The sequence below is a fragment of the Eulemur rufifrons genome, chromosome 7 (genome assembly GCF_041146395.1).
Source record: "Eulemur rufifrons isolate Redbay chromosome 7, OSU_ERuf_1, whole genome shotgun sequence".
In the NCBI taxonomy this organism is placed as follows: Eukaryota; Metazoa; Chordata; class Mammalia; order Primates; family Lemuridae; genus Eulemur; species Eulemur rufifrons.
This window is the reverse complement of record NC_090989.1, coordinates 283,034,890-283,061,975: the sequence shown is the minus strand read 5'-3', so window position 1 is coordinate 283,061,975 and position 27,086 is coordinate 283,034,890. Positions and strand designations below refer to the sequence as shown.

Here is a 27,086-nt window from a genome sequence, read left to right as displayed (position 1 = left end):
CTCCTCGAGGGCAAGGACTGTGTCTAATTATTCCTTGTGGTTCCAGTGCTTAGCTCAGCTCATTGTGGGTGCTCAGGGAAAGTGAGATTGAATGAATCAATCATCACACCTCGAGGACCCTCTGTCTTACCAGGAACCATGCTAAGAGATGTAAAGTTAAAAAGATCAGGCCTTTGGCCCCTTAAAGTTCATAAACAAATGGAGGATATGTTCCTATCTTTCAATTCTACATTATAGAAACCCAACACAAACTAGCTTAAAAGGAAAAAAAAAAAAAAAAAGAATGTGGGCAGCAGACAGAATTTATTTGTCCTAGGCAGGTTACTTCTATTAATAGTTTTGGGAATAGCTGAATCTAAGATCCAAGGGTTATCCTCCAGATTAGGTCTCTTTCTATAACCTGCTCTTGGGTGGCTTCATCCTCAGGAATTTTTTTTCCATGTGAAAGCCCCTCACAGCTCCACGTTTACATCCAATTGTGTAGCAAAAATAGAGCTTTTTATGCCAATGGTCCTAGCAAAAGTTGGAGGAGTAATTCCAATGCTTTTGATTGAGTCACCTGCCCTTCTCTGAACCCATTGTAGTAACTCTGAATAGGTCTACCTCACATGCCTACCTCTAGATTTGGAAGTGGGGTTGACCCTGTCCAAATCATATGGACTAAAAGTGAGGGAAGGTTGTTCACCAGAGGAAAATAAAGTTGCTGTTACTAAAAGGGGGAGAAGATATTAGGCAAACAAAACCCAACACATGTCTTCCACAGAGGAGATGTCCTATCCATCATTAATTATATGGTAAGGCTAGGAGTGATGCCTGCCTTAAGTGCTTACAGCCAAAGATTAGGTAGGAGAAATGGATCACTTCAAGGACAGCTGTCCACAAACACCTTCTAGGAGGAAGCCTATGAAGTAGGCCTTTTGGATAGGTAGGATTACAGTAGATGAAGATGAGGAGGCCTTTCGGATATGTGGAAAGGCATGAACAAAGGCAGGGAGGTGAGGATCCTTTGGAGGTTTTCCAAGTTTGCTGGGAACTTTAGGGAACATAAGTCTGGAGCTTTGGTTGGGGCCCTACATCTGTACATCGTTAACAAATGCTAATCTTTTATGCAGATTTCTTCCATATATGATCTCAAAAAGAGTGATTTTGGCAGGCACCAAGAGTAGGATTATTCTTCCCATGTTACCAATGGGGCAAGTGAGGCCTAGTGCAAGAGATGCCTGAAGAGAGTTCACCCTCTTGTGTCCAGAGATGGAACAGCACAAGAAGCCCAATTTCTGCCCACAGCCGACTGTGCCCCTCCCCCCATCCACAGCAAAAATAAAATCTGGGGTTGGAAATCACCAGAACAGCAGCTGTGGCTCAGCCCCAGGGCCAGCCTGAGGACACCTTTGGAAGAAGGTGGCAGGAACAACCATATAGGCAGAGAGAAGGTATCTGACTTGCATAATGGCTAAGAACAGAGACTCTATACTCAGCCCTGGTTTTGATTCTCAGTTTCATGAGTTAAGGTGTTACCTTGGGCAGATTATATAACTACTCTAAGCCTTAGTTTCCTCATCTGTAAACAAGGAAAAGAACAATACCTATCTTACAGGATGGTTCATGAGGTCTCAATGAGGTATTGCATATTAAGAACTTAGCACTCCCTTCCTTGTCTGGTCTCATCTCCTCTTCCTTGTCTGGTCTCCTCTGGTCTGGTCTTCTCTTCCTCGACTAGTCTCATCCAGTCTGGTCTCCTCTTCCACATCCAGTCTCGTCCAGTCTGGTCTTGTCTTCCTCATCTGGTCTCATCTGGTCTCGTCTCCTCTTCCTCATCCAGTCTCGTCTCCTCTTCCGGTCTGGTCTCCTCTTCCTTCTTGTGCCATTGGATTTAGAACCCACTGGTTAATACAAGAAGGTCTCATTTTGAGATCCTTACCTTAATTACATCTGCAAAGACCTTTTTTTCCAAATATGGCCTCATTCACAGGTACTGAGCAAGAGGATTCAGGCATATCTTGGGGGGAGGGGTGTCACTATTCAACCCACTACAGTCATTTTCCTCCCATTTTGTCACGGAGAGCACAGCCAGGCTGGTTTCCGTATGGTGTTGACATCTCTCCATCAGTCTACGAGCATGTGCTTGCTTTCTGACACAAGAGGGCCCACTTGCCCGCCTGCTGCATTTCTGGAGCCATTTCTCCGAGCCCAGTTCCATTTGGTGAGGCCTGGTGCCCAGAAGCCAAGACTAGGTAGGTGCCCGTTGTTACCGGGCATCTGCCTCTAAGCTGTTTCAGTGTTCGGAACCAGGAAATAGATTCTTCTACTTATTTATTTTTCCAATTATGTCTTTGCCAACCTAAATAATAAACAGAGAGGGAGACTCTCTAAAAGAAAATGCTGCTTACTTGGGAATAGGCATTGCAATGGGAACGTGTGTGCCATGGGAAACTAGGTGCCTATTCAGGGAGGTGAAGGAAGACAAAGGTTTTTAAAGGAAAAGTAAGGATCACACAGTATGATATCTGCGATAATTTTCCTTGGCTACAAGGATCAATAACAAGGGTGGTGCCAGTGCCAGACTGGACAGGCAGTTGCTGGGCAGGTGTCCTCGCAGAAGTATGTCTTTGTGTGTGAGGTGGGGATGGCCCTTGTGCAAGGGGTGGTGTTTGCAGGGTCTTTTAGTTCTTGTTATCAGGCATTTGTTCATGGTGACTCTCCCTTCTTGGCCTTCCCTGGCTCTATTTTGTCAGGGTTTGTGACACAAGTGACTCCATGTTGATTCTGACGACTTTTACAAGTTCCTATTAGGATTCCCAGTTTGAATTTAGTGCTATAAGTTTTTTTTAAAACAACACTGATTTTATGTTTGTGTCTCTTTTCTCTTACACTGGAAATCTTGCTTCTTGACGTTAGCCTTTTTTTTTGAGACAGAGTCTTGCTCTGTTGCCCTGGGTAGAGTGCAGTGGGGGGATTATATCTCACCGCAGCCTCCAACTCCTGGGCTCAGGGATCCTCCTGCCTCAGCCTCCCGAGTAGCTGGGACTATAGACAGGTGCCACTGGGCCAGGCTAATTTTTCAGAGACGGTGTCTCGCTCTTGCTCAGGCTGGTCTCAAACTCCTGAGCTCATGTGATACCTCCCGCCTCCTCCCAGAACATTGGCATTTTTATGGCTGCAGAGTACTTAATTGTGCCACAGTTTATTCAATCAGTCCTCTATTGATGGACATTTGGGTTGTCTCCAATATTTAGCTTTTATAGATAATGCCATAAGAATCGTGTGTGTGTGTGTGTGTGTGTGTGTACAGGTGTGTCTTCAGGGTAATGATGTGCCAAAGGGATGATGCACATGGAATGTTCTTAGATATGACCACAGTCCCCTCAATAGGGGGTGCACCACTCTGTCCTCCCACCACAGGAACAGAGTATTTGTTCCCCACAGCCTTGCCAGCAGGGTAGGGTATCAAACTTTGGGATTTTTGCCAATCTGATAGGATAGAAATGGTAGCTTTAATTTGCATTTCCCTTACTGATAAGTGAGGCTAAGTCTTTTCATATGTTTAACAGTCATTTATATTTCTTTTTCCATGAACTTTCTGTTCCCATCTTTTGCCTGTTTTTCTTCCTATCAAATAATTGGCTTTTTAAATTTAGATTTTTAAGAGTTCCCCTATAGTAGGGAGGTTTTGTGTGGTATAAGTTGCAAATATTTTCTCTCAGTTTATCATTTGTCTTCTGACTTTGCTTATTTCCTTTCTGCCATGCAAAAAGTTTTTTTGTTTTATTTTGCTTTTTTTTTTTTGAGCTCATCTAAATTATCGGTGTTTTGTTGCTTCTGACTCTTTAGCCATTTTTAGAAAGGTTTTCTTTACTCCCAATTACAAAGACTTCACCCATGTGTTTTTCTAGCACTTGTATGATTTCACTTTTGACACCTAGAGCTCGGATCCATTTGGAGTTTATTCTCGTGTGGGGTGTGAACAAGGGATCTAACTTTATCTTTTTCCAAATGGTCACTGCACATGCTTCAGGGAGGCGCAGCTAAAACCAAAGCTCTAGCTGTGAACGCTTCTGCTTTGGGGTGGGGGTGGGTGAGAGATGGTCTCGTGGTGGCCGTGAAACTCTTCCCCATCCAGTGAACTGCGGAGTGTGGCCCCACACGTTTTACTGCAGGGGCTGAGATGGGGGATGTGAGGGAAGAGGTGGCCTCCCCAAGGACACAGATAACCCAGGCTTTCAAAGGCAAACTGGCGGTGGTAGCATCAAGAGTAAGCCTTTGCTAACATTCAACAGACAACTTTCTTTCCTTCTTTCCTCAGCTCACAACTGTAGGGGCTCCTCACTGCTTGCAGATATAGTCAGCCTTCTTCTTGAGCTCAAGGTCCTCCATATCCTACCTTTTTGTCTCCTGTTTCCTAAATCTGACCATTTATCTGGCAAACACGCCTCATGTGGTCTTGCTCCCACACCTGTGCTCAAGCTGGGTCCTCCTGCTGCAATGCCTGTCGACCCCACCACCATTTATCAAATTCTTGATGAAAACAAAGTTCAAATCCCACCCTTGCCAATAAGTTTGACCTCTTTCTCCCGCAGCACTTTGCAGGTCGGTCTGTGGCTGGACTTGACTCGGATTACAGTAGGATTGGTCCCTCTCCCATCCCATCTGCTGGGATCCATGCTCCTTGACAGCAGGTATAGGGGATTGGATAGGGTTCCCCCAAATTCATATCTACCCAGAACCCCAGAATGTGACCTTATTTGGAAATACGGTCTTTGCAGATGTAATTCTGTTCAGATGAGGGCATACTGGATTGGGTGGGCCCTAAATCCAATGACTGGTGTCCCTATAAGAAGAGGCGAGGACACACACAGACACACAGGGAAGAAGGCCATGTGATCACGGAGGCAGAGATTAGAGTGATGCAGCTACCAGGCCAAGAACAAACAGTCCTGGTGATCCCCAGAAGCTGGGAGAGAGGCATGGAACAGAACCTCTCTCAGCACCTCCAGAAGGAACCGACTCTGCGGGGTGACACCTTTATTGCAGCATTTCTGATCTCCAGAATTGTGAGAGAATAAGTTTCTGTTGTTTTAAGCCACCCGGTTTGTGGTAACTGTTCTGGCAGCCCTAGGAAACTAACAGAGCAGGTGACGACATAATACGTATTGAGCACTCCGCTATGCACGCATGTGTGTTTCTCACTGGACTGTCCCAGAAAGCCTCAGCATGGGTATTTAAGGTATTAGTGTCATCCCCATGTTACAGATGGAGAAACTGAGGCTTGGAGACTCACCCAAGGCCAGCCAGCTGGGCTGCAGAGCCAGGGTCCCAACTCAGGCGAGCCCTCTCTGTCCTCACCCCGGGGCCTGGTGCATGCACTGCACACCCTTGGCTGCCATGGCCTGTTCCTCCAGCCTCAGTTACTCTCTGGACACTAGCACCTCCCGAATTTTGGTCTCTGCCTTTGAGTAGAAACTCCATACCATGTCCACTGGGCCGGTCTCTCATGTCAAGTCAGCTGGTTCCAAAGTGACATCAACCCATGTTCCCACTCATACCTCAGCCAAAATCCTGGAATCACCCTCCCCCTCCTCCATCTCCCACTCCACCACCTCAGTCCAGGCTGTCACTCCCGCTCCCCTGGAGCACCACGTCACAGTCCTAAATGGCCCCTCCCCACCTCCTGTCCTGGTCCCTCCATCCACTCTCCACGCCCCAGCAGGTATCAGCCCAGTTAAAATCCACCACGGCTCCTCACCAAGCTCAGGACCAGGGTCAAATGCCTCCAGTGGCCCCTGGTGACCAGCCCTCCAGTGATTATGACTGGACGCTCAGTAGCTGGTGCCTGGGGCAAGTCTTCGTGCCTCAGTCTCCTGACTTACAAAATTACATCTGCTGCACAGGGCTATTCTGAAGGTTAAATGTGTACATGCAGAGCCACAGAACAGTGCCTGGCACTCAACACATGCCACCTGTCTGCTGCCGTCAGTGCTTCTCGCCTCTCCTTCCTCTGTGTGATTCACTCCCACCATGCCGCTCCTGGCTTTCTCCCTGCTGTTTTTCTCGCACATACTCTTGCTCTGCCCCGAGCATTCTAACGCCACCTCTCTTCCTGGCTAACTGCTACTTATTCTTCACATTCGAATTGAAATATTACTACGTATGGTCTTAGGTGTGTCTGCTACGAGACTGTCCTCTACTAACGACAACACAACATGCACCAGGTTTGTATTTTAATTACCTTTGCACTTTTCTGTCTCTGATCCTGGTCTGTAAGATTCTTGAGTTTGGGGACTGTCTCTCATTCACTAATGAGTTCCCCCATGCTTAGCAAAGAAGTGCAGAGGAGACACTAATAACAACATTGTTGAATGAATGTTTCTCTGCATCGACACATAAACAACTATGTGCTTTTCACTTAGTGCATGTAAAGTGCTTAGAAGTCATTGGGCTCATGGTAACTCCTCATTAAGTGCTGGCTGTTACATTATTATTGTGATTCCTGGGATGATAGGTGTGTGCACAGGGTGCTATGGGAACCAAAGAAGGAGCTGCTACTTTGTCTGAAGGTCTCAGGGCAGCCACGAGGGGAAGGAGCTTTCCAGGCATCAGATGTGGAATGCTAAATGTGGGAAGCAAATCACCCCAATGGTTCCCCCTCCTGATAGTCACACCCTGAGTATTCCCCTCCCGCTGAGTGTGGGTGGTACTTGGGCACTCACTTAGACTCTCTAGTGACTTCTGAAGGACAGGATAGAAAAGTGATGGGGTGTTGCACTTCCAAGATTAGATTATGATAGACTGTGTCTTCCGTCTCGCTTGAATTCTCTTTTCTGCGCTCTCTGATGGAAGCCAGCTGCTACACTGTGAGTTGCTACACTGTGAGCACACAAGACGTGGAACTGAGGGTGCCTCTGGCCAAGAAATCGAGGCCTCAGGCCAACAGCCCTTGAGGAATTCAGTCCTAGCAACAACCATGTGTGCGAGCTCGGGAGTAGATCTCTTCCCCAGTTGAGCCTGGGGATAACTACAGCTCCAGCTGACACCTAGATTGCAAGCGTGTCATGGACCCTGAGTCACAGCACCCAGCCAAACTACATCCGTATTCCTGACCCACAGAAACTGTGAGACAATAGATGTTGTTCTAAGCCACTAAGTTTCAGAATCATTTATTACACAGCAATAGATACCTAACACATAAATTAAGGAGTTAAACTACATTCTTTGGTAGTGATAAGCCAAAGAGAAAAGGCCTGAAATATATGTGGTGTTTTGACTAAATCCAGCAAAAGATGGTACATTTTAAAGGGTATATTTAGAGAACTCAAACTGCTGTACTTTGGCAGGGAAGGACGGAAGAACATCCACAGGTTCCTGGAATCTCTGCTGGAGGCTGGTATCTTTAATGTATTTCCCAGCATTTACTGAGCAGTCTAGCTCTCCTTGCCAACATTCATATCTTATTCCGATACGTGATTTTCTTATTTCCTAGTCTACCCAGTAGGTAAGCCTTTTTGGAAGATAATTCATGGAAACGACAGTTCTCTAATCTGCATCGATGCTTTTCTTTGGAAAAAAAAAAAAAAGATAAAAGTTATTGATACTAGATTTTCTTTGGAAGAAGAAAATTTTCTTAGAATGGTTTAAAAAACAAAAAAACATAGTTTAAGAAGCTAAGACACTTGCTTTTCTAGATACTCAGTATAAAGGTTAATTTTATCTTTTAGCTCATCTGGGCCACAGTGGCCAGATATGTGGTCAAATGTTATTCTGAATGTTTCTGTGAGGGTTTTGACGGATGAAATTAGTATTTAAATGGGCAGACTTTGCATAAAGCAGATTGCGGAGCATATGTGCCAGTTCAAGGCCTCAATAGAACAAAAGACTGACTTCCCCCAAGTAAGAGGGAATTCTGCCAACAGACAGCCTTTGAACTTGAACTGCAACATTGAGTCTTCCCTGGTCTCCAGCCTGCCAACCCACACTGCAGATTTTGGACTTGTGAGGCTCCAAAATCATGTGAGCCAATTCCTTACACACACACACACACACACACTCTCTCTCTCTCTCTCTCTTTCTCTCTTGTTTCTGTTTCTCTGGAGAACTACACACTCAGGATGTGTAAGAGTTAATACACTCAGGATGATTAACTCTTAATACACTCAGGATGATTTTAAATCAATCAGACAATCAATCAGTCAACAAACATTTATGTTAAAAACCTCAATGACCTTCAGAAAAAAAGACAGAGGGACAAAGGTAAGAATTACCATAGATTTCTCCTCAGAAGTTATGCAGACTAGGAGACAACGGAATGACATCTTTAAAAAGCTGAAGAAAGAAACTGTCACCCTAGAATTCTATACCCAGCAAAAATACCTTTCAAAAATAAAGCTGAAATGCACTTTTTCAGATAAATAAAACTTGAGAGAATTTGTTGCATGCATTTAACATTATAAGAAATAATAAAAGACGTTAAATAGAAGGAAAATAATACCAGACGGAAACTTGGATCTACACAAAGAAATGAAGAATGCCAACAATAGTAAATATGTGGGCAAACGTAAGAGATTTTTTTCTCAGTTTTTTATTTCTTTAAAAAATCGGCCGGGCGTGGTGGCTCACGCCTGTAATCCTAGCACTCTGGGAGGCCGAGGCGGGTGGATCGCTCGAGGTCAGGAGTTCGAGACCAGCCTGAGCAAGAGCGAGACCCCGTCTCTACTAAAAATAGAAAGAAATTATATGGACAACTAAAAACATATATAGAAAAAATTAGCCAGGCATGGTGGCGCATGCCTGTAGTCCCAGCTACTCGGGAGGCTGAGGCAGTAGGATCGCTTAAGCCCAGGAGTTTGAGGTTGCTGTGAGCTAGGCTGATGCCACGGCACTCACTCTAGCCCGGGCAACAGAGCGAGACCCTGACTCAAAAAAAAAAAAAAAAAAAAAAAAAAATTATTGCTTGAGGTCTATACTAAGGGGGCTTTTTCCGTAGCTGCACAGCCTTGGAAATGCCTCACAGAGCAACTCTGTGCTCTGTGGTTTCGCTCTATTCACAGGATGATTTGTCAGATCTGTGGGGAGGAACTACAAGACAGATGCTAGAAAGACCTAATAACTTGCTTTTACCTGAGGTATTGGTGTATCTCAGTGATCTGTGCTATTTTTTTGTTGTTGTTGTTCTGTACAATTCTTGAGTATGATGGCTTTAGGAGCTAATATGATTTGAACTCATTTATTTTTAGAGAGGTGTCAAATTGAGAACCAGGCAGATACATCTATCCTAAAAATGACCCTAAAGTAATTTTTTTCTTTTTTTATTATTGTTTATTCTTTTAAGACTTACATCTATTATGTCTGTGGGAATACTGTATAATGTTGTGTTACCTTTTTTTTTTTTTTTTTTTTTTTTGAGACAGAGTCTCACTCTGTTGCCCGGGCTAGAGTGTCAAGGCAGCGTCATAGCTCACAGCAACCTCCAACTCCTGGGCTCAAGCGAGCCTCCTGCCTCAGCCTCCCAAGTGGCTGGGACTACAGGTGAGCACCACTGCATCTGGCTAACTTTTCTATTTTTAGTAGAGATGGGGTCTCTCTCTTGTTCAGGCTGGTCTTGAACTCCTGAGCTCATGCCATTCTCCCACTTCGGCCTCCCAACGGAATATAAATATATAGAATGCTTAAGAATATTGTTTTACGACTAAGGGTTAGAAAAGGCATTCTTAAACAACAGCTCAAAAACCGAAAGTATAAGTCAAAAAGAAAAAGAGATTAATTTGTAACATCAAAATTAATGACTTTTTTCCAATAAGGTACAATATACATAGTTAATGGGTAGGTAGCAGCCTGGGAGAAGACACTTGAAATATCTATAGCCAATAAGGGGGACACATTTATAGGATATATATGGCACTCCTGCCAATCAACAAGGAAAAGAGAGCAACTGTACTGGAAAAATGGACAAAAGATAAGAACCAGCAATTTATAGAGAGAGGAACCCCCAAGACTAACAAGCACATGAAAAGGCTCCCTCTCATTAAGTCAGAAAGAGGCAAATTGTTAATAAAACAAGAACATGTCACTTTAACCCCGTTATACTGAAAAAATTGAAGAGCTCGTGGATGTGAAGTGTTGGCAGGGATATGGGCACTTTTGTGGACGTGTGGTGGGCGTGTAGACTGGAGCAGGTGTTTTGGAGAACATCTAAGAAACTGATTGCCATCTACATCTATGTAATTCCACTTACAAAAATTAAAATACACACACACAGACGAAAGGGTACACATTACACACATTAGAATGGTTGCTCCTGAGAGAGGAAGGAACTGGATGTGGGGAATGAAGATAAAAAGGAACGCATGAATGTATGCATAAAAATCAGAGAGGAGCTGGGCCGGGAGGCTCACGCCTGTAATCTTAGCACTTTGGGAGGCTGAGGTAGGAGGATCACTTGAGGCCAGGCGTCTGAGACCAGCCTGAGCAATACAGCAAGGCCCTGTCTCTACAAAAAATTTTAGAAATTAGCTGGATGTAGTGGCACGTGGCCTGTAGTCCCAGGTACTCGGGAGGCTGAGGCAGGAAGATTACTTCAGCCCAGGAGTTCGAGGCTGCAGTGAGCTATGATCTGGCCACTGCATTCCATCCAGCCTGGGCAACACAGCAAGACCCTGCCTCTTAAAAAACAAACAAACAAACAAACAAACAACAGAGAGGGCCCATTCACAAACCATGGATGGTGGCATGACTAACTCAGCCTGTGGCACCTGTTATAGGTTAAATTTATCCCCTCAAAATTCACATGTTGCAGTCCTAACCCACAGTTTCTTAGAATGTGACTATGTAATAGGCTCATTGCAGATGTAATGAGCTAAGATGAAGGCATACTGGAATAGGGTGGGCCTTTAATTCAATAATACTGGTGTCTTTATAAAAAGGGGAAATTTTGGACAGAGACAAGCACACAGGGAGAACACCAAGCAAACTGGAAGGCAGAGATCGGGGTGATGCGTCTCAAGCCAAGGAACACCAAAGGTGGCTGGCAAACTCCAGAAGCAGAGGAGAGGCCTGGACCAGATTCTTCCTCAGAGCCTTCACAAGGAACAAACCCTGCTGGCACCTTGATCTGGACTTCAGCCTCTAGAACTGTGAGACAATAAATTTCCCTCCATTTGGAGGAACAATAGCAAATCAAGAAGGTGGTCAACCCCTGCAGGGTGCCTGGGCTGCCATGGACACTGCGACACCCAGCAAGAGGCACTCTTGGGCCCCCCAAATTCACTGCTCCTTCTTATCCTTAATCTTGAAAGGTCTGTCCCTCTTACACTTGGTCCCAAAGCCCCTGGCTTTTGACCTTGAACTGGAAATGTTTCAAGGGGCCTCTTTCCCATCCCACGTCCTGGGGTAGCAGAACACTTGCGCACTGGGCGGAGACAGGCCCCCAGACACAACCTCAGTGCACAGGCAGTTCCACTGCAGGAACAGAGGGATACGTGTGGTGGGGTGGGAGGCTCCGAGCAGGGACCCTGACGCCACTCTAAATGTTTCAGGAAGACTTCCTGGTGGAGATCACATTGGAGTTGAGTCTTGGAGGAAGAATAGGTGTGATCCAGGTGAAGAAGGAAGGAAAACATTCTTGGCCATCTCTGGCCGTGGTTGTCAGGAACAGAAGCCAACTTACACTGGCTCAGACAAAAGTGAAATTTACTGAAAAGATAAGGGGCATCTTCCAGACCAAAGCAGGAAGTACAGCCAGGCCTCACAGGCAAGGGACTCGTCCTACAGCTCTCCTTCCTCTCAAGGCTCTGTGCCCCTGAAACCACACTGCTCCTTTCTGGTCTGGGTATGCTGGCCTCCCCAGCAAGCCTCCCAGTTGCTCTTTCTGCTTAACCTCTATGGTTCAGGGTGCCGGGGGGCCACCGCTGGATCTAACTCCACATGACAATCTTGTCTTACTGCACAACCCCAAAGGGCACACATATGAGCTGTCTTCTAATGATCTGCATAACCGGGAGCACAGCAGTTGGAATGGGCCCCTGCAGTCATGCAAGTTGCAAGCCTCGGGCCAACACCATCTGTTCCAGCCTTGGGGTCTCTCAGTGCAAATTCTCAACAAGGAGAATCTGGCTGGCTCAGTACAAGGAAGGTTTTTACCCCTGATCCAGGTCCAATCAGGTGTGTGTGTGTGAGTCTGCAAGTTTGGGTTGGTTCACAATGGGTAACTCAAGCCAGGGGCAGATTGTCTTAGAAGGGGGTGTAGCAGTTGGGATCCTGGTGGGAAACAGTAGTACCCTCAAAGGGATAATTAAAAAGACAGGTCTGAGCAGCTTCAGAGAACAAAGAGGGGTGAGGTACCTAGGGACCAGTGAGAATGGGGTGCTGTTATCACCTCTAGGTGTGAGGAGTAAGTGGAGAGAGCCATTTCTAACACACAGCGTGAGACACACCATGCAGTGGGAGCTGTGGGTCATGGCCAGGCCAGGTGGGAAGGTCCTTCCTCCCTACCCTGACTCTGCTTCACTTTGGTCAAATGCAACAGGAGGTCGGAGGGCAAACTCAGTAGAGGGGATCCGTGGCAGAGAAGAGCGAATGGAGAATGAGCAGCACAGGCTGGGAGGCTATCTAGTAGGAGGCCGAGGAGACAGCCTGAGAAACGCAGGGCGGCGTGAAACCTCCTGGGATTGCAGGGTCCTGGAGGATGTGGCGCTAGACTGCAAAGGACTAGAAAGGCCAGGGCGGCACACAGAGGGCCGTGGGGGCTACTGCCAGGAGCTGGGACTCGATCCTGCACAAGATGTGTGGCCACTGATGACAGGGCACCTGGCCAGAAGGCTGCCACACAGACAGCTGAAAACTGACACCAGAGGACAATTCAAACGGCTGGACTTCAGGCACCGAGAGGGAAACATTTTTGACTAGTGGTGTCCTTCCAAAGGCCTTCAAATCTCATTGCATCCAGAAGGCCTTTTGTTTGCAAGGGACAAAAACTCAACTGAAACCAGCATTAGCCAAAATAGTTATTGCTTCGTGGAACTTGGAAGACAAGGGTGAGGCAGGTCTCAGGGACTCTGGAAATGCAGAAGATCGCAACATGTATTTTTCTTCCCATCTCTGTCTCTTTGTCTGTCTCTCTGTGTCTTTTTCATCTTTTGACCAGACTTCTCACACTGCTTGCTGCAGGACAGGAGGAGGGGGAGGCCACAGCTTCCTCATGCCAGTTTAGTGAGGAAAGAGAGTATCTCCCTTTCAGCATCCATATATAAAAACCCAGAGAAGCACTCTAATTGGCCCAGCTCAAATCACATGTCCAACCATGTGCCAATCACTTTGGCTAGATGATGGGAATTTCAGATTGGCTAGACATGGTCCACCTGCTGTGGCCTAGGGGTGGTACTGTAATTGTCAGGCCCTCCAGCACTTGGGGAATTCGGGAAGGACAATTTGCCCTCTAAGAAGGGGCAGGGGATGCTGCACAGACAAATGCAACAGATGTCCACCATATGCATCAAGTCAGCACCACCCATTGGCTCAGCCCTTTCATGCTCAGACAGGCTGGCCAGGAAACCCCTGTCACAAGGAGGCTCCAGGGTAATGCCTGGAAGACAGTGGTCTGATTAATATTTATTCAGTAAGAGACAAAAATCAACCCCAGAGAAGCAGAAAATATCCAGGTGGCCCAGATTGGTAAGTGGCCAGAGATGGTGGGAGGGCTGTCTCTGCCTATTCTTTCCAGCCTCTTCTCACGAGCCCCTGGTGGTCCATATTGAGATAACAATTACCATTCTTCTTCCAGACACTGTATAAACAGTAACAATGTGGTCATGGCCCCCTTGAGAGGGAATAGTTGATGAGCTCTGTGTATCACTGCTCCCTTCCACGGAGGAGTGCATTCTGGCAGGATGAGGTCATGGAACCATGGGGTGGCTTCCTGGGTCAGAGCTCTGGAGCAGTGCTGGTTGGTCCCCACACCCCATTCCTTAACCTTAACTCTCCCAGTCACCGATGGTCTCAGAAATCTCTGAAATCTCGAGTCCCTGCCCTGGTGCAAACGCAAAGGCAGCAATCTGCTCCTATGAAATGGTTTGATTGGTGGAACTGAGAATCCAGACCCTTCTCCCTCAACCTTTGCATCTCTGGGCCCCAAGCAGATTGTGTTTGGGCAGCTACATGGAAGAATTTAGCATTTGGTGGACCCACTGTTGGGAGTGAAGGATGCTAAGGGTGAACATTGCTAAGGGAGAACACTGCTAATAGTTAACAAAACTAACATTAATTGAAGGAGGCTTTATGCCAGTTGTACCTTAATATCTCTTTCAATCCACCCCAAATCCCCATTAGGCAGGCATTATTACCCTGATGTTGCAGGTGAGGAGACAAAGGCTCACCCAGTTAGCACAATGGCAGAACCCTACATTCAAACTCTGGCCTGTTGGAATCGAGAACTCTTGGCTTCGCCTGACTTCCTCTGTAACCATGTCAGACCAGTGGAATCCCCAGCTCAGTCCCTACCTTCCTCGTGAGCCTGCATAGCTTGAGACCTATGGTTATAAAGGTTGTTCACTGCTCAAAGGCCACAGGAGGCTTCAGGGTAGGTGGGTAGTGGCCAAAATACAGCCAGGGCTCTGCTTATAGGGCCTATGGGCCCAGAAGGGGTGCCTTTTTCTAATTTTCCTAAAGATGCCACATTGGCTAGCAGCAGCCCTACCCTGGACCACCCGGACCTGCTTGGAATTGACAGCACCCATTACCCTGGCCACGCACACACTTGGCCCCTAACCACAGTTTGCCTTGCATTGTGACTCAATTGGTTCCTGTAACAAAACGTGGTACTCCCATAACTCACCCAGCATTTTCTTGCCGCTAGGCTCTTGCTCCTTCTGTTCCCTCTGCCTGGAATGTTCTTCTCTTCCCAGCTGTCTCTCCCATTTCTATTTCATAAAAGCTACCTTTTCTTTAAAACCCAGCCTGATGCCCACTCTTTCAAAAGCCTTTCAGATATCACAGTTAGTCTTCATCCCACTCTCTGGCTCCTCTCTCACTCTTATATCCTGTCTCATAACGGCCACCTCCTACTTTTTGTTTTTAGAGACAGGGTCTCACTATTCTGCCCAGGAGGGTCTTGAATATCTGCCCTCAAGCGATCCTCTCGCCTCAGCCCCAGCCGGTGGGACTATAGGTGTAGCCACTGGGTGCCGTCCACTGCCTGTTGACCACTGACTCGCGTGGGGCTCCGAGCTGAACACTTTCCATACCTGATTCCTCACTTCACAAATTTTATCACGCGCATTTCAGAGGAAGAAACAGGCTTAGAGGACTTAAAGTCTTGTCACAGTGAGGAGGTAGCAAAGTAGGAAATGAATCTCGGTGTTCTGATTTTCAAGCTGCCTCCTCCTCCTCAGGGTTGTTTTTCCACAGATGTCATGCCTGGTGTGAGGTGTCAACGCTTGAGGGCAGAGGCCAGAGGTGGGCTTTTGCAAGTACGCTGCCAAGGAAAGGGGGCTGCCCTGGCCCAGGTTTTACTCCTTTCCCGGACGAGCTACTGCACCCCTGGGGTTCAAAGCAGGCCCTGCACCGCCCACGCGGCCCCCGTGGCTCTCTGGGAAGTTGGATCGCAGCTCTGTGGCCGCGCGCAGGGAGACCCTGGGGGACCCCAGGCCTGCGCCAGGCAGCACGGCACGCAGGACGGGCAGGAGGGCGCCGCAACCACACCCAGCCGAGCCGGCTTGTTTACGCCTCTCCTAGCGCCCTCCCGCCCGCCCGGCCACGTGACCTTCCGCCCCGCCCCTCGGGTTCTCGCGTGGCTCCTCCCGCCGTGCCGGCCCTTCTTTTTGCCTCCTTCAGAGTCACAAGATCGCTCAGCGGCACCCTTGCGGAATCCTTCCGCCCGTCCCCGCCCCCCTACCTTAAAAACTCTTCTTGTTTTTTTTCTCTCGGCCAGCTCACATCATCATTAATGAGTGGAACGGCCTCTTCCGTTTGGTGGGGTTAGGGTTAGGGTTAAGGTTAGGGTCATCTGCCGTTTGGTTAGAAAAGTAGGCTAGGCCTGGCCGGGGACTCTTTTTCGTGGCGGAGGCCGCGGCCGGCCGTGGACATTTCACTGCGGGGGGAGGTGCCGTACGTCCAAGATGGCGGCGCCCTGTAGGCTGGAGGAGCTGTGAGGTAAACAGCTGAGGGGGAGGAGATGGTGGGTGAGTATGGGGGTGTCTCCCCCTCCTTTTTATGGGGGCTTTTCGGGGCAGCCCTGGCATCGTAATCCCAGTCTGAGAGCTTCTAGGGGGTTGGGGTAAGGGGGTCACGTGCTGGGAAGGGACCCCGGGGAAGGGGGATTCGGACAGCTCTCCCCTCCCTCTTATTACGCGCTATCTCCGGCTGGGCCCAGCCAGGACTGGCGGGTCCCTGGGGAGGAGAGGCGCTCTGGGTCGGCACTTTGCCCCTTCTCGGCGGCCGAGGGGACGGCTGCACCCCCGGGCCTCGGTGCCGAGGGCAGGGATGAGGTGGGCCCCTTCGCCAGCCCGTCACTCGGTGGGTGACAGGTTCACCCGGCGTGCGGAGGGCAGGGGAGAGACGCTCCGCAGGAGCGGAAGGGTTGGGGGTGGGGTGGGGCTGGACCCTGGACTTAAGGAGAGGGGTCTGCGGTGGGGGGAGAATGAATGGAGGCTGCCTGTGGGCATCAAGGACTCGCCCAGACTCGTTGTCTCCGTTGAAATTTGCATGACTAGAGTGCCTCGCTCCTGGTGTGCTTGTGGGTGTTTAATTGATGGTGAAAGACAGTTACCTTAAAGTCAGCAGAGGTGATACTTAAGAGACAGCTATTTGCAGAGCAACTCCTAGGCACTCATTCATTCATTTGAGGAACTGGAGGATGAAGAGAGCCTACAGTCGGAGATCCCTTGTAGAATTAAAGCTCGCTCTTTGTGTTTCTTGTTAAAGTGTTTTACTTCGTGTGTCTTGAATTGGGGGTGGGGGTGGGGCAGACTTGGGGACGCAGTCCTAGCCAATAACAACAGCTAGCGTTTATGGAGCACTTGCAGTCCTCGTCTCGTTTGGTACTCACAACAAATGCAAGAGGCAGCCACTATTAACACCTCCGATGGAAGAAACTGAGGCCTGGAGAGAGTAGGGTAATTTGCCTAAGGTCACACACTGAGAAGTATCTGAGCCAAGAGTGGAGATGGGGTCTGACTGATTCCAAAGACATGTCTCTTTTATTTTTCTGTTACTTGATCAAAGCTGGCCTGTCATTAAGTGATTAGAATTAATCAGTTAGCGGAGGTTTGTACACGTGTGTGTAATTTTGAAAGGGGAGGTGCACTTGGCTTATTTGCCTTAGCTTTTGTTTTGGGATGGCAGTGTTGTGCATGTAAACTTGTTAGTCTAAGTTAGGCTGAAAAGTATTTGCTTTTTAAATAAAACATGAGATTTTTGCAGAAAGAAGTCTTACGAAAATCCTCGCTGGATTCTTTTTAATAGAAAGCATAGAAATAGCACTTGACTTTACATAGAGTAAGCTGTAAAAGTACTAAAATAGAATAATACTCTTCTGAGATAGTTTGATTTATAATTTTGGGATCAACTTGGAGTCATCTGCATTCAAACAGGCTGGCAAAGTGGAGCTGTAAATTTCAGGAAGCATTATAAAACCTAATCTTCTGGGAGCCTTTGATTTACTAAGCAACCACCTGTGATTCTTAAGTTGAGCATTCCTGAGTAAACCTGGAATATGCAAATGTGAAAACTGATTTCGGGTTGTGTAGGGAAATGTACCTTTAACAGTCATGCATCAGGCAAATGAGACTCCTCAGAAACACTGAAACATTATTTGCTATTGCCCTAGGGAACCGCAGGATCTTCCTCTAACCACCTGGTGTAAACTTAAGGGGCATTTATAGAAGATGTAAATGGAAAATATCCTCTTACTAAAGTTAATATCTAAAACACTCTTAAATCTCATGCCTAGAAGGGCAGATGATGTAAGCTTTCTTTGCTTCTGCATTTCCTGGTGTCATAAATGCTTGGTATGTTCCTAAATTCCTAGTTAGAAAGAAAGTGGCTACTAGCCATTATATTGGAGTATCTCAAATCTTGTGACTCAGTCGTAGTCTTCCTCACTGGGTTAAGAGCAAAGACCCAGTATGGTGTAATATGATGCCTTCTGTGTGTGCCTGGTTTCATTTGTGAGATGAAACTATAACACTCTTACCAGGGCAAATCTAATATACACCCATATTTGTAATGTGTACAGAATAATGAAATTTCTGGAAACAAGGGATTTCAAACTGTAATGTTCGTGAGAATCTCCGTGCATAGATATCTGGCCCCATGGTAGGTAGACCTACACATTCAGTCTTTGAGGACACTTTGTGTATATGTTTTGGAAGAAGTCTGCTTCTGACCTGCTCTAGAGGTTGAAGACAACTGGCTTGAAGTATCATTCTGGCGATTTTCTTTTAATTTGTAATTTATTGCAGAGGCATTTCTTAAAATAGCTTCTAACCTCTGATGTATATGGTGTTGGGTGAGTTTTGGGCTCTAATTTAGAGCTGCCTTGATCTTACAGCTCTGTCTTTTTTCAAAGTTTGTTAGGCTACAGGTATGTTCATTTCCCAGTTCCAGGGCCATAGTGAACTAAAATTAGCTTCTCTTGGAATTAATTGGATATTCTTGGATGGCAGTGAGTCAAATACAGCACTACATCAACCATTTCAAGCTTTTCTAAAGAGTGAAATTGCTTTCAACCTTTAACTAGTCAATTAAGTTATCAGCCTCAGTTTCTTCATCTGTGAAATAAGGGAGTTGGATTGTAAATTAATGAATATTTCTAAGTCTAAATTTCTGAGATTTAAAGTCCTTCCGGGGCTTCAGCCAAACATTCTGACCAAGTTAATTGAATCAAAGTGTTGTTGGTGGTGGGATAACCAAGCAGATTGGTGACTGTTAGCCTGTACAGTTGGGTGAAAACCTGCTTGTCCTTTCCTTTATATCATCATATCTTTTAGAAGGTAATTCTCTGTAAGGTTCCCATATAACAGATCTCTCTTTGAAAGATTAGTTTTATTTGTATTAGTTTTGTTTGTCATTTAAAATAGCTGTAGGCAAGAAAGAAAAGTATACTCAATAACATTCCAATCTGTAGTTGTTTGCTTTAAATATGTATGTAGTATATACTTAAACAGAGGTTTTTTTCTTTTTTACCTCAGATCATCAATTGGTAACTAATATAATTTGGTTTGCATGAAATACTCATTTTTTTTTCCATTTAAATTGATCTGGAAGAGGTCTACCATCAGCGGTTTTGAGATTATTCTCTCTGATTTACTTTTTAAGCCTATGGTTGCTGGAAATTAGTAATTTAATGCTTATTTTAATGTCTGTTTTCATGAGAGATAATAAAGATTTGTATTTTATATACTGTATATAAAAGATATGTTATCTCAGGACCTTGTCAGTTTCTTCTTGTCCCTTCTCTTGTGTAATGCTAACTTTTGTTATATATAGGTAAATAGCAAAAGGTAACAATATTTTTTAAGGTTGAATGAATTCAGATTGACATCTAGTGAGTAAAGTCCCTTAAAACCCAGCTTTGATCCCAAACAAGGCATGGTAGTTACATGGCAGTTACAACTCACAGGTCACTTTCTCAAGTAAATACAGTGGCAATAGAGGCCATGAAGTGTTGAGTGACAAGGGACAGTTTTGCCCTTCTATTGGTGATGTGGTAGAAGACACAGTGGGGAGCGACAGGAAGAATAGATGTAGTAACTTTAATGTCTGCAGTCATTAAAACCTGTGCCACCTTGAGCAGTTCACAGAGCACAGTAACAAACTTGAAGTGTATCCACTTAAATTGTAGAATGGTTTTATCAATGTTTCAAATACCAGTTGTTAAATGGATAGAATGCTAAGCATTATGTACCCAGCAATACATTTTATTTAGTAGTAATATTGTTATAATAAAGTTTATATTTATTGAGTATTGATGTGCCAAACACTGTGCTAAGTATTTTACATGTCTGATCCCGTTAACTCTTTTTTTGAGACAGAGTCTTACTCTGTTACCCGAACTAGAGAGCCGTGGCGTCGGCCTAGCTCACAGCAACCTCAAACTCCTGGGCTCAAGCAATCCTCCTGCCTCAGCCTCCTGAGTAGCTGGGACTACAGGCATGCGCCACCATGTCCCACTAATTTTTTCTAGATATTTTTAGTTGTCCAGCTAATTTCTATTTTTAATAGAGACGAGGTCTTGCTCTTGCTCAGGCTGGTCTCCAACTCCTGAGCTCAAAGGATCCTCCCGCCTCGGACTCCCAGAGTGCTAGGATTACAGGCGTGAGGCGCCGAGTCCCCCCGCCTCCCCCCCTTGTTAACTCTTTCTAAAGCCTTAAGAGGCAGGATAGGAAGAGGAAACTGAAGCTTAGGGACTTGAAGTAAGTTGCCTTAAGATCACTATTCAGTGGCTAACCTGGGCTATGAACCCTGTTTGGTTACTCCAGGGCCCAAACATTTAATCTTCCACTGTATAAACTGCCTGATCTGCTAATCTCATAAACTAACTCACAGGTCAGTGGGTTTTAACTTTTTCTTTTTGGTTGGGGGTGCTCAGTTCCTCTCTGAAAAATTTGTGGGAAACAGACCAAATGTCCCTTCCTCTACCCTTTATGTCCTTCACCACCAAAAAAAAAAAAAAAAAAAAAAAATACAGATACAGAATTTTGGATATAGTTTCAGAAACTTTATGGACCCAGCTAGAAGCCCAACTGATGATTTTAGATAGATTACTGCTCTTAAAAATGGACTTGGGCTTTATTAAAAATAATTTTCTTTTTTTTTTTTTAGCCAGAAGGTAGGAAAGGCCCATGTCTTTTAAAGATGGACTTAGGTACTATTTGTGTTATAAATCATTTTGTTAAACTTCTGTATTGAAAGATTCTGTACACTTCACTGGGAATTTAACCTTAGGTGCCACATTTAAAAAAAAATAGTAGAGAACTTAGATATGTAACCTGCTAAAAGCTTGTCGGGCTTGGCATTCAGTCTGTGTTGGTGCCTTTAGCACCTGGCAGAATTCCATTGGGCTTTTTTCCCAGGTTCGTGCATTATTTCTTCCCCCTTTTGAACCTCAAAGCAGATATATAAATGAATAAATAAATGTTTCTTACCTTCATCCCTCTTTTCTTGTTCCTAGACCAGTGGTTCTGAACTTTTAGTGGGCATCACAATCACCTGGAAGGCCCCATCCCAAAGTTTCTGATTCAGAGATGTGGGGCAAAGCCAGGGGGCAAATTCCCAGGGGATGTTCATCCTGGTGGTGTGAGGACCACATTTTAAGAACCACTGTCCTAGACTATCATGCCCTGTATCTTTCTTGCCTAGAATATTTCTCTTTCGGTCCTATAAACTTGAAACCTAATGAAATCCCACAGTTTGCTCATATTTCTTTTAAGGGAAGCTTTTTATAGTTACTTTTTGAAACATACATAATATCTGTTTGGCTTGTATTATCTTGGTAAATAATTTTGTTCATGTTAATAGAAAGTCACAACATAGCACTATTTGTAGAAGAGACACTCTTTACCAAAATCAAGATCTGGCCCTATAGGCAAGTTACTAGAGGATTCTTCACTTTTGGAATAAGATATAAGCTTTTTAGCAAATGGTCCATCAAGGCTCCTAATGGCAGAAGTTCTGAATGGAGAATCTGGCAAGTTGGAGCGCTCCTGCCCCAGTTTGACCTTGAGAGGGACTACAACTGCTGAGACCCTTTAAATCACAGGTGACTACACATGTTGGCAGGTTTTCCCATCAGCTGTTTTACTCTCACTTACTAAACAATATTTCTTACCCTTCTCCTTCCTTCTAGGCATCTGTAGGAAGAGAGAATTGGAGCAAGTATCTTCCCCCTTTTAGATGCATTTGTGCTGAAGGCGACTTTGTTCATTTCATAAAATATTACTCCAAGAAATTACCTGAACGTTCCTGAGCCAGAGCTGAGCATTAACATAGCGGTGTAGTGTTCCAGCTGTATCTAGACTGTACTTGATAATGAGGTAGTCCATCCATGCCTGGGCCTGTGTCTGAATTGTCTTTGAATTTTTATAGGTAAAAACTTAAACATAGAAAACAAGTTATAGTGCAGTGACATCTGCCTTCACTTATACCTGTAGTTGCATTTTTACATCATAGACAAATGTGTACAAAAATATCTTAGGTGATTTGATATGCAGTTGCCTATTTTATGTGATTTACAGTTCTGAAGTGTCCTTGAGGGTTTCTAGGTCCATCATAGCACTATTTTCCAAAAGTCTGAAAATTCAACTGATAATTTCAGATAAAACACTTTCTAAATACCTTTTAGGTGCCTACCACTAGTATTTCCTAAAGGTATATATAGCTTTTAGCTCACAGCTTGTAATGCATCTTGGATAGGGCAGAGATATGTGGAAAAAATGCTCGCAGGCCCTGCTTATGGCAGCTATACAAGGCTTTTAGTCTGGAGTTGGTGTGTAATCCCAGGCATATGCTCTATCTATCTGTACACACCTAAAGAATGAAATTAATTAAGATGAACTGTGAAAACAAATTGACCTGTGCTCCTTTTGTTTCATCCCAAAATACTAAAACACAGAGCCCTCATCTTCTCCCTCAAACCTATGCTTTATTTTTATTCAAAAAGACTACTTATAGAAGTGAAGTTACAATGTTGCATGTAAGTGAGACTACAACTTTTGGGTCAAATATCAAAGAGGGAAAAATCTAGATCTAGGGACATGTTTGTTTTTTAATTTGGCGTTTGAAGATAAGCACATGCACTGAAGCTGCTGTTCCGCTCTGACAGGTGTTTCCAACCATACCCCTCACTTCCTGTCAGGAGGTTCACACATCACATCTTACTTTACTGACCAGAATAATTGTGCCTAGTAGCACCCCTACAGGGCAGGATTGAAATATAAATGAGTAAGTAAATAAACACTTAAAAATATAAATAATGGTAGGTAGTCTTTCATGTAGCAACAATGCCAATTTAGTACCATTACTATTTTTTTTAGCATAGTGACAAAGACAGTAAAAGTCTTAACACTGAACATTGGACAAAAAACACTCTGCTTTCTTATGGTAGTGCCTTTATCTAGGACAGTGATCTTGGCTGGGCAGGCTACAAGATCTCATCTTGTGTACATCCTAATTTTACCCTTGCCTTAGATATTTCTTTTCAGGTAAAAGGTCCAACTAGATTAATTCCAAGAGGAAGCTATATAACTCAGTGGACTAACAAACAGCTGCTATTAAGATTCTGAAGATTAGAGGCTCCTGCGTTTTAATTCCAGCTCTCTGACTTGGAGTGCATGTGACCAGGCAAGCACTCCCTGTCTGCACGGTGCGGTCGGCCTTTCTGAAGGGCCAGCCTGCCTGCTGCACTGCTCACACGCCTGCAGGCACTGCCGAGGACCACTGGAGTTTGAGGTCTGGAATGTGCTCCACGTGGAAATATAATTACCCTGTCATCTGGAGCAAGAGATTTTAATTGTTAGAGAGTTGCTCCATTCCCTAGTTTGACTTTGACCAGGATTATATATTTAAGAGCTGTTTCCAGGTTTTTCCATGCTCAGCATAATTGGGCATATATATATGAGGCTCAGCTTTCATACTCTGTATTCAGCCCTGGAACCAAAGACGCTGATGAAATCTTAGCTGAGCTGAATAGCGTGTATTTGCCTCTTGTGTGCCAGGCACCATGATAGGCCTTGAGTGTCTGAAACAGGCGGTCCCTGTCTTCACGCAGTTTACAATCTAGCAATCAGATCATACCTAAGTATGGTTCATAGGATCCATAGTTTAAAAGAAAATTAGAATGTGTATATACTCATATTTAACATGGATATTTAATACGAGTTAATTTGGACAGAAAGTAGGGTAAAAGGTTCACAAATATCTTGTGCCTGTCATGTAGAAGGGTTAGACTTACATTGTGCTGCTTGAAGGTGGAATTAGGTTTAGTACATTTATTTAAGACATGTTTTAGCCCCTAGTCATGTAGTCAACAAGTACCGGGCAATGGAGTAACTGCTGGAGATGCAGTACTGAGTAATCCGCAGTCTCTCCCTGGGTGTAATGTCTAGTGAAGGAGACATGTTCAGTAACTAATTACACTTAGTTAATTGGGTTGTGGTAAGTGACACAAAGAAATATAGGCTGCTGAGAGTATATGACAGGGGACCTGACCTAGTCTGGGGGGTGGGAAGTGGAGGCCTGGGAAGGCTTCTCTGAGGAAGTGAGTGTTTGTGCTGAGATTCTGAGGGTGAAGAGTAGGTTTAGGAGGAGCCAAGGCAGGAGTGTCCTAGGCCCAGGGACAGCTTGTCTGCGGTGCCGAAGAACTGAAAGGCTAGCGAGGCAAGGTGATGGGAGGGAAGGGATGGTGGCGGGCGGTGAGATGATGCAGGCCCACTCAGTGCTTGTGCCCCTCACTGTCCTGCTGCCAGCCCTACCCCGCAGAGCTCCTCCAGCAGTTACTGTGTGCCCACGCTGCCCCCTGGGCTGTGCGATGTGGCCGCTCATTTCATCCCCACACAGCCTGTGAGGGTGATACCATTATTATTCTCACTTGACAGATGAGGTAACTTAAGGTTAGACATTAGAGACTTAAAATAAATAGCCAAGTGTTACACAGCTAATAAGTGACAGAGCTTGGATTTCAACCCGGAACTGTCTAACTCTGGAGCGTATCCTGTCCATTCGTTTATAGCTCTAATAGACATTAACAAAGGCAGAGATTACAAGTTCAGCACAATATAAAGAATTTTCCAGCAACCAGCTGTTCAGAAACGTAGACAGGGAGAGGCACGTGCTCCTGATGATTATAAGTGTTCATTCCAGTGGAAACCAGATGGCCACCTGTCAGGGACAGAGTAGAAGGAGCTTGTACCAGATGAACCCCAAAGCCTCTTGTGATTGCTTCTGGGATTTTGGTTAATTGTAAGATTATTATATACATATGTATGTATCTGTATATGTTTTTTCCCTTCAGTGACCATGAAAGACACCAGGTTGACAGCACTGGAAACTGAAGTACCAATTGTCCCCAGAACAGGTAAGGGATAAACAGTCCAGTGGCTGGGGGAGGATGGGAAGGAATTAGTTACCTTGCCCCTGGTTGTGCTAGTACATCGATGCTTTTTTGCATTCAGAGATTTAACATCTATTGTTTTAGCTGCTTGCTAGGAACTGGACCATCTAAGGCATGAAGTAGTTAGTCAAATTACTAATAATTATTAATTGCTTTTTTAGTGCCAGGCATTGTGCTAAGTGCATTATCTGCATTACTGGTTTTCTTCTTCACAGCCACACTTTCAGTGTACCCCCATTTTACAGGTGAGAAATCTGGCTCAAAGATGTTAATGTAATTTTCCTAAGGGAGGCTAGCTAGTGCTTGATAGACCTGTGACTCAAATCAGTTCTGTCCAGCAGCAAAGTTTGGCTTTAACTGTCAAATTACATTGAAGCCTGTGTGCTGGCACAGGTCAGTTAACTAGTGGTTCTTAACTCTGATTGCACCTTAGAAATCCACATGGGTTTATTTAAAAAAAAAAGAAAATACCAAATGTGGTATTTGGACCCCCCTCCCCTCCTTAACCTGTTCTGGAGTGGGGCTCAGGCTTCAGGATTGTGTAAGCTCTCCAGGTGCTTTTAATGTAGACCCTGGGCTGAGAATACCTGATCTAGCAAATGAGCTTTTGCATCTTAACGTGGCTATATCTGTTAATTGTCTTAAATTAGTTTAGGGGGATAAATTATATGCTATAGTGGCTTTTAGGAATTGGAGGAATCCCAAAGTCTCGGAATATACCTTTCATAAATATTGAGGCTCTGGCATTTCCATGGAAATGAATCTAGTCTTAGTGACCTAACTAATCACTGAACTGTAATTTCGAGTTTACCAGCAAGAATACCAAATGCAGCAAAGTTGTGTGTGTACAGGAAGGGTATAGGGAAGATAGGGAGTTGTTTGGTCTACTGTCTTTATACACGGATAGCTGATGTGACTTGTGTCATGGCTCATTGGTTGCTATTTACTGAATTCTGTTGTTGTCTACCTTCATCACAGGAATTGTGAAATAAGGTAGGGATTTATTTTTGTCTTATAGATTCATGTTGGTTCTAAACAGGGACTTAATACAGATTATAGTCTGTCTAACAAGAAGGTGGAAGTATCATTCTCTCACAAGTAGGGAAAGCTTTCTGAGTTTGACTTTTGATTTTTAATTTTTTTATATGTACTTCATGCTGTTCCATTTTTATTTTATTATTTTTAAAATTGATTTTTAAAGTTTTTTAGAGACAGGGTCTCACTCTGTCCCCTAGGCTGGACTGCAATGACGTGATCATAGCTCAATGTAACCTCTAACTCCTGGGCTCAACTGATCCTCTTGCCTTAGCCTCCAGAGTAGCTAGGACTACAGGCGCGTACCACCACACCCAGCTAATTTTTAAATTTTTTTATAGATACGGGATCTCACTCTGTTGACCAGGCTAGTTTCGAGCTCCTGGCCTCAAGCAGTCTTCCTGCCTTGGCCTCACAAAGTGTTAGGATTATAGACGGGAGCCACCGCACCTATGTTCCCTTTTTAGAAGTCCACTGAACATGAATTGGAACCTAAAGTCAAATGGTCAAGAGTTCAGATCATTGAGGCGCAAGCTGAATATCACCATCATAAAATGTAAATTCTGCGATACAGAAGTAAATCTCAGATTTTTAAAAACATTTTTCATGGTTACAATTGTATTACATTTTAGTGGTCAGATTTAAAAGTTTGAAATTTTAAAGTAGGAAAAATATTTGTGAACGCTATCAGCTGCTATATTGCTCCTGTGGTCACTTGTTACACGTGTGTGATAACCATCTTCAGCTGCCACACTTAATCCCATTGTTAACCATTTTGGACAAAGCAGAATTCAGGTAGATGGTTTTCTAGAAGGAACCTTGTACATGGGGTTCATAGCTTGGCAAGCCTCTAAGATCCTTCTCTTCAATTACTAAAAATTATTGGCAACCTAAGCAATCATCTTTTTTTTTTGGAAAGAAATCTAACTCTTAATAGCATTTTTCTTTTTTCATGTAGGCT

At 44.8% G+C, this 27,086-nt stretch overlaps 1 protein-coding gene and 1 non-coding gene across 39 annotated transcripts in view; both read left to right on the top strand.

Moving 5' to 3' along the window:
* Positions 1–8,943: 8,943 nt before the first annotated feature.
* LOC138388999 (small nucleolar RNA SNORA18) lies at positions 8,944–9,082 on the top strand. Its single transcript, XR_011234445.1, has one exon. It is a non-coding gene; the product is annotated as a small nucleolar RNA SNORA18 (small nucleolar RNA).
* A 7,007-nt stretch (positions 9,083–16,089) lies between these two features.
* Positions 16,090–27,086, top strand: part of TSC1 (TSC complex subunit 1) — a 51,132-nt gene continuing 40,135 nt past the window's right edge. For 18 of the 38 annotated variants that reach the window (XR_011234134.1, XR_011234133.1, XM_069477031.1 and 15 more), the window contains exons 1-2: positions 16,090–16,163; positions 24,992–25,054. The gene's annotated coding sequence lies outside the window, so the exon portion shown is untranslated. The remainder of the gene's footprint in view (positions 16,164–24,991; positions 25,055–27,086) is intronic. The other 20 variants (XM_069477033.1, XM_069477029.1, XM_069477035.1 and 17 more) reach the window with 3 other exon arrangements.